This window comes from Sphaerodactylus townsendi, linkage group LG02 (genome assembly GCF_021028975.2).
Source record: "Sphaerodactylus townsendi isolate TG3544 linkage group LG02, MPM_Stown_v2.3, whole genome shotgun sequence".
NCBI classification, from domain to species: Eukaryota; Metazoa; Chordata; class Lepidosauria; order Squamata; family Sphaerodactylidae; genus Sphaerodactylus; species Sphaerodactylus townsendi.
Genome location: NC_059426.1, coordinates 30,051,570 through 30,062,965, shown reverse-complemented (window position 1 = coordinate 30,062,965; position 11,396 = coordinate 30,051,570).

Sequence of the window (11,396 nt, the reverse complement as noted above, 5' to 3'; positions counted from 1 at the left end):
GACTGTGTGTCTTTCGGTTCTTGTTTGCATTGCATCCTGCAAGGTGACCTACTCGCGAGTAAGCCGCTGCTTCAACAGTGAGGTCCCACTCCCATTGCTCGATGCAGTACTGAGAATTCAGCCCCCTACGTTGCTTGGAGCATCAAGGCCCATCCCAAGCACCCCTTTTCAGATTGGCTTGTGGGGGAAGGGAGGAGAGGGCAGAGCCAAATAGGAAGAGGTACAGTATGTAGACACCATACTTACATTTTGCGGTGCTGGGCTGCCATCAATATATAACAATGTAGGCAGGTAAACCACAATAGATGAGATACTGTAGGTAGTTAAACTACAATAGATGAGATACTCTATGCAGAAGCACAGAATCAGGCGCAGGCTCTCAACAAAATGACAAAACTTCCCTCTCCACCAAGTGTCCTAAGCCCACAGAGCTCCCCAGGAGAGGGGAGGAGGGGGCCAAAGCACCAGCATGGGCGCTGTCACAAAGGAGCCCCCCTGGTCCTGAGCCAACAATGTGAAGGCCAACAGGTATGTTCATATACTAGCAGGGCACTTGTGCTTCACTACACATACTTCATCACAGACTCTCTAAGAATTTCAGGGTGACATTCAACATACCTCTTTACAGCCTGTTTGTGAACTTTGGGGTGACATGCAGCATATTTCCTCACAGCCTGTCTGTGGACTGATGGGTTTGTTTTCGCATATTTTGCAGCAGCTTCCTGTAGTTGTCTTTTTTTTTAATGCAATGTGTTATTGCTCTCTTTCACCTGGTGGGCTCCAAAAGACGTCATGTGGAAGCAGCCATTGTATTTTCGGGATGCAGAAAGGAAGTGTTCTGCCATTGGATGCTGATGAGTGAGAAGGCTGTGAAGAGGTTCAGGGTAGGGTTAAAGGGCAGGGAGCTGGATTGTACCGCCACTGCAGCACATTCCTGGGGACTCATCCCGCCATTTCAGAGCACGATGCACAGGGTGATCAGAGGCCGAGAGCAGTAAACTTGTCTGCACAGTAATCAATCTGATGTCCATATGCAAAACCCGACAAATGTCTAGTAGTCCAAGGTGATAGTGTGTTTTGTAATCTGTCTTGATAGTATTTGGCTGTAGCGGTGGGGTTAACATGAGGGTGGGTGGAGGAGTACTTTTTCACAGCCTGTCTATTAACTTCGGGGTGACATTCAGCATGCTTTTTTGCAGCCTGTTTGTTGAAGCTGGTGGTGTTTAACTGTCACCCTTAGAATGTTCGTGCAGCATGTCTGTGGACTGAGGGGCTGGTTTGCCCTTAGAATGTTCACACAGATGGCCAGGGATGAGCAGTTAAAACAGTAAATGTGTAATAACCCCCCTGCAACTGTTATCTAGCTAAAGACCACCCTTTTAACCTCACAGTTATTAAATATAAAGAGAGCTTTACTGAGATGGAAATAGACTATATACATAAAGAAAGTATCATATACATCGTTACATTCACAGTTCATTGTTTGGTTACAATTTGAAGCATAGTCTACAATATTAAACGTTTCAGTCAGTTAACCGAACACATAGCATTTTTCCACAGCAAGAGTCAGGAAGCAACTGTTTCCAACTGTCACTTTTAGAGCATTCGTTGAGATATCCCAGAATTCCATGCTGCTGCATGCAAGCAAGGCTGTGAATTCAACACAATGGGTAGCTGGATTTTCCCTGGTTTTGCATTCATATCAACCTTGGATGACTCCTGCCCTTTAATAGCTTTTCAACCAGGAGACGTTTGTTCTCATCCGGGGCACAATCCGAGAATAGGTAATTACTGAATATTACAGATTACTGAAACCGATTATTACTGATTACTGAAACCTACTATTACTGATTACTGAAACCTACTATTACATATTATTATCAATTACTGGGATGGATTATTACAGATTGTTACTGATTACTGAAACCGATTATTACTGATTATTACCGATTACTGAAACCGATTATTACTGATCATAACTGATTACTGAAACCGATTATTAGCGATCATTACCGACTACTGAAACCGATTATTACTGATTACTGAAATTGATTATTACCGATTATTACCAATTACTGAAATCGATTATTATCGATTACTGAAACCGATTATTACCAATTACTTAAACTGATTATTACCAATTATTACCGATTACTGAAACCAATTATTACCGATTTTTACCGATTAATGAAACTGATTATTAACAATTACTGAAACTGATTATTACATGTGCCCTTGAGTGTCTGGACGGCACCCCTGCATGTCCGGATGCCCCCTGCACATCCGGACGGCCCCTCTGCGTGTCCAGACGGCCCCCCTGCATGTCCGGATGCCCCAGAGTGTTCAGACTGCCCCCCTGCATGACCAGATGCCCCCTGTGTGCAATAGGATTATTACCGATTACTGAAACCGATTATTATTACACATTATTACCGACTACTGAAACCGATTATTACTGATTACTGAAACTGATTATTACCGATTGTTACCAATTACTGAAACCAATTATTACCAATTATTACCGATTAATGAATCCGATTATTACCGATTACTTAAATTGATTATTACACACACCATGGCATGTCCGGACACTCTCCTGTGTGTCTAGACACCCTCCTGCGTGTCCGGACGGCCCCCCTGCATGTCCGGACGGCGCCCCCACATATCAGGATGCCACATGTCTGGACGGCCCCCTGCGTTTCTGGATGGCCCCCCTGCGTGTCCGGATGTCCCCAGAGTGTCCCCCAGACTGACCCTCTGCATGACCAGATGCCCCCTGCATGTAATAGGATTATTATCGATTACTGAAACTGATTATTATTCCAGATTATTACCGACAACTGAAACCGATTATTACCGATTATTGAAACTGATTATTGCCGTTTATTACTGATTACTGAAACCTATTATTACCGATTACTGAAACTGATTACTGATACTGATTATTACCAATTACTGAAAACTATTATTACTTATTATTACCGATTAATGAAACCGATTATTACCGATTACTGAAACCTACTATTACCGATTATTACTGATTACTGAAACCGATTATTACTGATTACTGAAACCTACTATTACATATTATTATCGATTACTGGAACGGATTATTACCAATTATTACCGATTACTGAAACCGATTATTACCAATCATTACTGATTACTGAAACCGATTATTACGATTATTACCGACTACTGAAACCGATTTTTACCGATTACTGAAACCGATTATTACCGATTATTACCGATTACTGAAATTGATTATTATCGATTACTGAAACCGATTATTACCGATTATTCCCGATTACTGAAACCAATTATTACCGATTATTACCGATTAATGAAACCGATTATTACCAATTAATGAAACCGATTATTACACGCCCCCTTGCGTGTCCAGACACCCTCCTGCGTGTCCGGACGGCACCCCTGCATGTCTGGATGCCCCCTGCATGTCTGGACAGCCCCTTTGCTTATCCAGACGGCCCCCTGCTTTTCTGGACGGCCCCCCTGCATGTCCGGACACCCCCAGAGTTTCCAGACTGCCCCCTGCATGACCAGATGCCCCCTGCGTGTAATAGGATTATTACCGATTACTGAAACCGATTACACATTATTATCAACTACTGAAACCGATTATTACCGATTACTGAAACCGATCATTACTGATTATTACCGATTAATGAATCTGATTATTACCGATTACTGAAACCGATTATTACACACACCCTGGCATGTCCAGACACTCTCCTGCTTGTCTGGACACCCTCCTGCGTGTTGGGATGGCCCCCCTGCATGTCCAGATGGCCCCCCTGCGTATTCGGACACCACCTGTGGGTCCGTACACCCCCTGCATGTCCAGATGGCCCCCTGGTGTTTCTGGACGGCCCCCCTGCGTGTCCAGACGCCCCCAGAGTGTCTGGACTGCCCCCCTGCATGACCAGATGCCCCCTGCATGTAATAAGATTATTACCGATTACTGAAACTCATTATTATTACTGATTATTACTGATTATTGAAACCGATTATTACCGATTACTGAAACCTATTACAGATACCGATTATTACTGATTACTGAAAACGATTATTACTGATTATTACCGATTATTGAAACTGATTATTGCTGATTACTGAACCTACTATTACATATTATTATCAATTACTGGAACGGTTTATTACAGATTGTTACCGATTACTGAAACCGATTATTACCGATTACTGAAACCGATTATTACTGATCATTACTGATTACTGAAACCGATTATTACCGATTATTACCTTCTACTGAAATTGATTATTATCGATTACTGAAACCAATTATTACCAATTACTTAAACTGATTATTACCAATTATTCCCGATTACTGAAACCAATAATTACTGATTATTACCGATTACTGAAACCGATTATTACCAATCATTACTGATTACTGAAACCAATTATTACCTATTATTAACGATTAATGAAACCGATTATTACTGATATTTACCGATTACTGAAACCGATTATTACCAATAATTACTGATTACTGAAACCGATGATTACCCATTACCGCAACCAATTATTACCGATTACTGAAAGCTACTATTTCCTATTATTACCGATTACTGAAACCAATTATTACCGATTGCTGAAACCAATTATTACCGATTTTTACCGATTACTGAAACCGATTATTACCGATTGCTGAAACCAATTATTACCGATTTTTACCTATTACTGAAACCGATTATTACCGATTACTGAAATTGATTATTACATGCCCTCTTGCATGTCAGGACACCCTCCTATGTGTATGGACGGCCCCCCTGCGGGTACAGACGGCCCCCCTGTGTGTCCGGATGGCCTCCATGAATGTCCAGACGGCCCCCCTGCATGTCTGGACAGGCCCACTGCGTGTCCGGATGCCCCCAGAGTGTCCTGACGCCCCCCCCCCCTGCATGACCAGATGCCCCCTGTGTGTAATAGGATTATTGAACCTCGAAGGACCCGAAATCAAGTAACTTTGAATAGTTCTTTATTTCATAAACTTCAGGAGTCACAATACATGGAATGCAGATTCTGACCTTCCCCAGATCAGGTCGCCTCTTTTACGGGCAAAACGGCTCCTCCCCAAACTCCCCAATACAATTCCCACGATAGAAAAAGACAAGCTTCAAACATATATGATAAGCGCAGACAGCAAGGTTAACTTCAGCAGCCACCCTGGGCATACAGCCCAGACCGTGGAATGTTCCAAGGCCAGGCTGGCTGAACAGAAACACACATCAAACCACAACCTTACAATATTTCTGTATTCTGTTCGTCAGGCATGCTTCTAAACAAAAACTTTGCTACGTCTTACTTTTGGGGGATGCCTTATATTTTGCACTTCAGCAAAACCTCTACTGCGTCTTATTTTCCGGGGATGTCTTATATTCGGGGAAACAGGGTAGCAGATTCAGCTGGAATCTGGGCAAATTTGGGCACTTTCGGACAAAAATTGTCCGATTATGTCCTGTCCAAATATGAACAAATGCGAATGCAAGGTATTTGGGTTTTGGGGGGTATTTTTGGTGTTTTTTCGTCCTGCAGGGAGTGCATTTTTAAAGCTAGTGGCACCATGATTTCAGGGCATCATCCAGAGACTGCTCTGATGATACCACCTGAGTTTTGGCGATGTTTGGTTCAGGGGCAGCAAATGGAATGCCCCCATCCCCATTGTTTTCAATGGGAGCTAACATAAGATGGGGGCTACCCATTTGAGGGACCATAACTTTGGTCCCCCTGAACATAACTTCACCAAACTTGGGTAGCATCATAAGAATAGTTAACAGATGATACCCTGAAATTTTGGTGTCACTAGCTTTAAAAATACACCCCTTTCAGGCACCCCAAGAAATTTGCAGCTCCAAGATTCTTTGTTTTGCAGTGACTTTGCTCCATTGTAGCTAATGAGGAATTTCTGAGGCAGGCTGCACATTTTTGAAGATAGAGGCTCCAGACTTTCAAGGTGGCTCCAGGAGGGTCTCCTGGTAATAGCATCCAAGCTTGGTGAACTTTGCTTCTGGAGTGGGGGGGGGGCAGTTGAGAGAGTTCTGAGAGAACTCAGCCCACAGGCTTTCATGTGCAGGAGTGGGGAAACAAAATAAGCCTTTTGGGGGCCCATAAAATTGAACCCCCAGAAGCAAAGGTCTCCAAACCTGGATGCTATTACCAATTACTGAATCTGATTATTACCGGTTACTGAAACTGATTATTACCGATTACTACCGATTAGTGAAACCGATTATTACCGATTATTACCGATTACTGAAACTGATTATTACTGATTATTAACGATTACTGAATCACCAGGGGCAGTGACACATTCCATACTCTCTGTGAGGCAACAGGAGGGAATTGGGCAAAGAGCAAAAGTTGAACTCTGTCTAGTTTGACTTATCCTTAAAGTTCGTTTTTTAACTTTGTGTGTTAAACGACTTTCATGCTTATTTCTGGACCAAGTTATTTTCTCATAGTGACCCACCAGACTCTACTGTAAACTTCCACGTGGGCTGTGAAACTTGTCGTTATTAAAACTCCACTCTGCAAGGTGTGCCACTCTTAAACAAAAAAAACCCAAAACTCTGAGTGCAGGTATTATAAACATTATAACATGGTGAAAATCCCTTCCTGCTTTGACCTTGTGAATGATTGGCAGGATTTTGTCGGAGAATGCGCCGTGTGTCTCACATATGTCATTAACATGTGGTCTTGGGGAGGGGAGTTTTACAGATGCTTTAAAATCAATTCTGAACTGTCCTCAGAAGCTGAAATGTCTAAACTGAGGCTGTCATTCCTCAGCCATATTATCCAAAGATGCAAGTCAGTAGAAAAAACAGTAATGCCATACAGTGTGGGAGACAGCAGATGTGGGGTCTGGGTAAAATGTGGATCGAGATGATTTTAAATGGATCCTCATGAATTCATGATTTTTGAAATGGAATGTAATGAAACCACTATGAAACAAGAAGAAGCAGCAGCAGCAGGAGTAGGAGTTATGATTTATATCCCCCCTTTCCTGTATGGAGACTCAAAGGGGCATACAATCTCCTTTCCCTTCCCCCCTCACAGCAAACACCCTGTGAGGAAGGTGGGGCTGAGAGAGCTCCAAAGAACTGTGACTAACCCAAGGTCACCCATCTAGCATGTGCTGGAAAGCACAAGTCAATCTGGTTCCCAAGATAACCCTCCACAGCTCAAGAAGCCGAATGGAGAATCAAACTCAGTTCCTCCACATTAGAGTGCACCTGCTCTGAACCACCACGCCAATGCTGCAGTCATATAAACAATGTCCTAATCCACGGAGCAACAACCATGACCATGTCTTAGTCTACAGGCAGCACCCAAACAATCATGTATCCCATGCTATGTGGCGCCACAGTGACGAAAAAACCTCCTTGAACAATGTGGATCCTCAAGGACCCTCATGGTTTCTTCAATAAGTCACCCAGGAATTACCAGAATATCATGGAACAAGCCGTCAGTCACATGTCTGACCACCACAATCACACCTACTATGTTCCGTGGAGGACCAGTGACACAAAAATCTGCTTGAATCCTCAAGGAAACTCATGATTTCTGTACTAAGTCACCACAAAACCAGCACAATATCTTTGGCACTAAGAAGCTGCAGAAGGCCATTGCTCTTACATCCTGCATGTGAGCTCCCAAAGGCACCTGGTGAGCCACTGCGAGTAGCAGAGAGTTGGACTAGATGGACTCTGGTCTGATTCAGCTGGCTTGTTCTTATGTTCTTATTTCCTTAAGCTTTCCTGCCTGTCTGTGAAGTTAGTTTCTGCCTTCTTTGCAATATTGTTCCAAGACTATTTGTTTTTACTGCTGTTTAATAATTGCTGCTGCATTTACATATGTGAATGGATGTCCTCCCATGAGAACAGAAAGTGAAAGTGAGGTGGCTTTAGTGAAGATTTAAGGGATTTGAAGTTTGCATGTGGCTCAGAGGAACTGCAGAACTACAATGAAGAACAAAAAGCACAGAGAGAATACACATTTATTAACCCTTTCCAGGCCATGTGGAAAGTTCCAAATGTTGGAAATAGCAATCTTTTGTGGGTGTTAGGTTACAGAAGCAGTGCTTTCTGGCTGTTGCTCATGTCCTCCATGCTGTGAGGTTCCACCAGGGGCGTAATGCCCATTGGGCAAGGTGGACAGCTTGTGGTGGGCACCAAAAATGCAGGGTTTGTTTTGGGGTATTTTTAGTGGTTTTCTGTTTTTGGCCTGCAGGGGGCACAGTTTTAGGCTAGCAGCACCAAAATTTCAGAGTATCTTTGTGAGGCCCTATTGATTATACCGCCCAGGGTTGCTGAGGTTTGGTTCATGGAGTCCAAAGTTATGGACTCCCTAAGGGAGTGCCCCATCCCCATTGTTTCCAATGGGAGCTAATAGGAGATGGGGGCTACACCTTTGAGGCTCCATAACTTTGGCCCCTCTGAACCAAACTGCACCAAACCTGGGAGGTATCATTAGGGCAGTCTCCTGATGACACCCTGAAAGTTTTGTGGCTGTGCCTTCATAAATGTGCCCCCCACAGCCTGCAACCCCTATTGACAGAAATGCAGAAAACTCAATGCAGAACAAAAATTCTTGGGCAAATTTCTGGGATGTTCCTGCAGGGGGCACATTTTTGGATGTATCGACACCAAAATTTCAGGGTATCATCTGGATATTGTCCTGATGGCACCCCCAAGGTTTGGTGCAGTTTGGTTCAGGGGGGCCAAAGTTATGGACCCTCAAAAGGGTAGCCCCATCTCCTTAGCAAAGAATGGGGGATGGGGCACTCCCTTTGAGGGTCCATAACTTTGGTCCCCCTGAACCAAACTGCGCCAAGCTTGGGGGTGCCATCAGGACAGTATCCAGATGATACCCTGAAATTTTGGTGTCGATACGTCCAAAAATTAATAGACTTAACACATGAGTTCAAGGTAAATTTGCTATAACAAAGGGGAATCAAGAGTCACAATGCTTCAGATGTAACATTCAGAATAATGGCAGTCTGCAAAACAGTGGATGATTCTACTTGGTGGCTAGCTGGCTACACAGAGGCAACCGGTCGCTGCAGGTGGGGGATCCCTGAGGATCTCTGTTTTTCAAACAGGTTTTTGTACCACTGGTGCACCATGGAGCATGTGCCGCGTGATGATTTGCTCAGACATGTGATTGGGGGCTTGAGGTGTAACGTGATGGTGGTTTGGGGGTGACTTGGGGCTGAAATCATGAGACTCCTTAAAGATCCCTGTTTTTCAAACAGGTCTGTGCACCTCTGGTGCACAAGGGAGGATGTGCCATGTGATTTCTGTGGTCAGAGCTGTGGCTGAGGGCTTGAGGTGTGATGTGATGGTGGTTTGGGGGTGGCTTGGTGCAGAAATCATGAGACTCCTCGAAGATCCCTGTTTTGTGCCTCTGGTGTGCAGGGGAGCATGTGCCGCATGATTTCTGTGGTCAGAGCTGTGGCTGAGGGCTTGAGGTGTGATGTGATGGTGGTTTGGGGGTGGCTTGGTGCAGAAATCATGAGACTCCTTGAAGATCCCTGTTTTTCAAACAGGTTTTTGTGCCTCTGGTGTGCAGGGGAGCATGTGCCGCATGATTTCTGTGGTCAGAGCTGTGGCTGAGGGCTTGAGCTGTGATGTGATGGTGGTTTGGGGGTGGCTTGGTGCAGAAATCATGAGACTCGCCAGAAGATCCCTGTTTTTCGCTAAACAGGTTTTTTTGTGCCTCTGGTGTGCAGGGGAGCATGTGCCCGCAAGATGATTTCTCTGTGGTCAGGAGCTGTGGCTGAGGCTTGAGGTGTGATGTGATGGTGGTTTGGGGGTGGCTTGGTGCAGAAATCATGAGACTCCTCGAAGATCCCTGTTTTGTGCCTCTGGTGTGCAGGGGAGCATGTGCCACATGATTTCTGTGGTCAGAGCTGTGGCTGAGGGCTTGAGCTGTGATGTGATGGTGGTTTGGGGGTGGCTTGGTGCAGAAATCATGAGACTCCTCGAAGATCCCTGTTTTGTGCCTCTGGTGTGCAGGGGAGCATGTGCCGCATGATTTCTGTGGTCAGAGCTGTGGCTGAGGGCTTGAGCTGTGATGTGATGGTGGTTTGGGGGTGGCTTGGTGCAGAAATCATGAGACTCCTCGAAGATCCCTGTTTTGTGCCTCTGGTGTGCAGGGGAGCATGTGCCGCATGATTTCTGTGGTCAGAGCTGTGGCTGGAGGAGCCTTGAAGGCTGTGATGTGATGGTGGTTTGGGGGTGGCTTGGTGCAGAAATCATGAGACTCCTCGAAGATCCCTGTTTGGTGCCTCTGGTGTGCAGGGGAGCATGTGCCGCATGATTTCTGTGGTCAGAGCTGTGGCTGAGGGCTTGAGCTGTGATGTGATGGTGGTTTGGGGGTGGCTTGGTGCAGAAATCATGAGACTCCTCGAAGATCCCTGTTTTTCAAACAGGTTTTTGAGCCTCTGGTGCGCCTAGAAGCATGTGCAGCGTGGTTTCTGCGGTCAGAGCTTTGGCTAATGACCTGAGGTGTGATGTGATGGTGGTTTGGGGGTAATTTGGTGCAGAAATCATGAGACTTCTTGAAGATCCCTGTTTTTCAAACAGGTTTTTGCGCCTCAGGGGAGCATGTGCTGTGTGATTTCTGTGGTCAGAACTTTGGCCAAGCGCTTGAGGTGTGATGTGATAGAGGTTTGGGGTAGCTTGGTGCAGAAATCATGAGACTCCTTAAGGATCCCTGTTTTTCAAACAGGTTTTTGTGCCTCTGGGGTGCCAGGGAGCATGTGATGTGTGATTTCTGTGGTCAGAGCGGTGGCTAAGGGCTTGAGGTGTGATGCATGATTGTTTTGGTCAGAGATGTGGCTGAGGCCTTGACCTTTGGTGTGATGGTGGTTTGGGGGTGGCTTGGTGCAGAAATCATGAAGATCCCTGTTTTTCAAACAGGTTTTTGCGCCTCTGGTGCGCAGGGAAGCATGCACTGTGTGATTTCAGCAGTCAGAGCTGTGGCTGAGGGCTTGAGGTGTGATGTGATGGTGGTTTGTGGGTGGCTTGGTGCAGAAACCATGTGAATCCTCAAGGATCCCTGTTTTTCAAACAGGTTTTTGCGCCACTGGGACGCCAGGGGGCATGTGCCGTGTGATTGCTGTGGTCACACATGTGTGTGAGGGTTTGAGCTGTGAAGTGATGGGATGGTGATTTGGAGGTGACATGGTGCAGAAATCATGGTCATCCTCGAGGATCCCTGTTTTTCAAACATGTTTTTGCGCCACTGGTGCGCCATGGAGCATGTGCTGCGTGATTGCTGTGGTCAGACATGTGTGTGAGGGCTCAAGCTGTGATGTGATGGTGGTTTGGGGGTGACTTGGTGCAGAAATC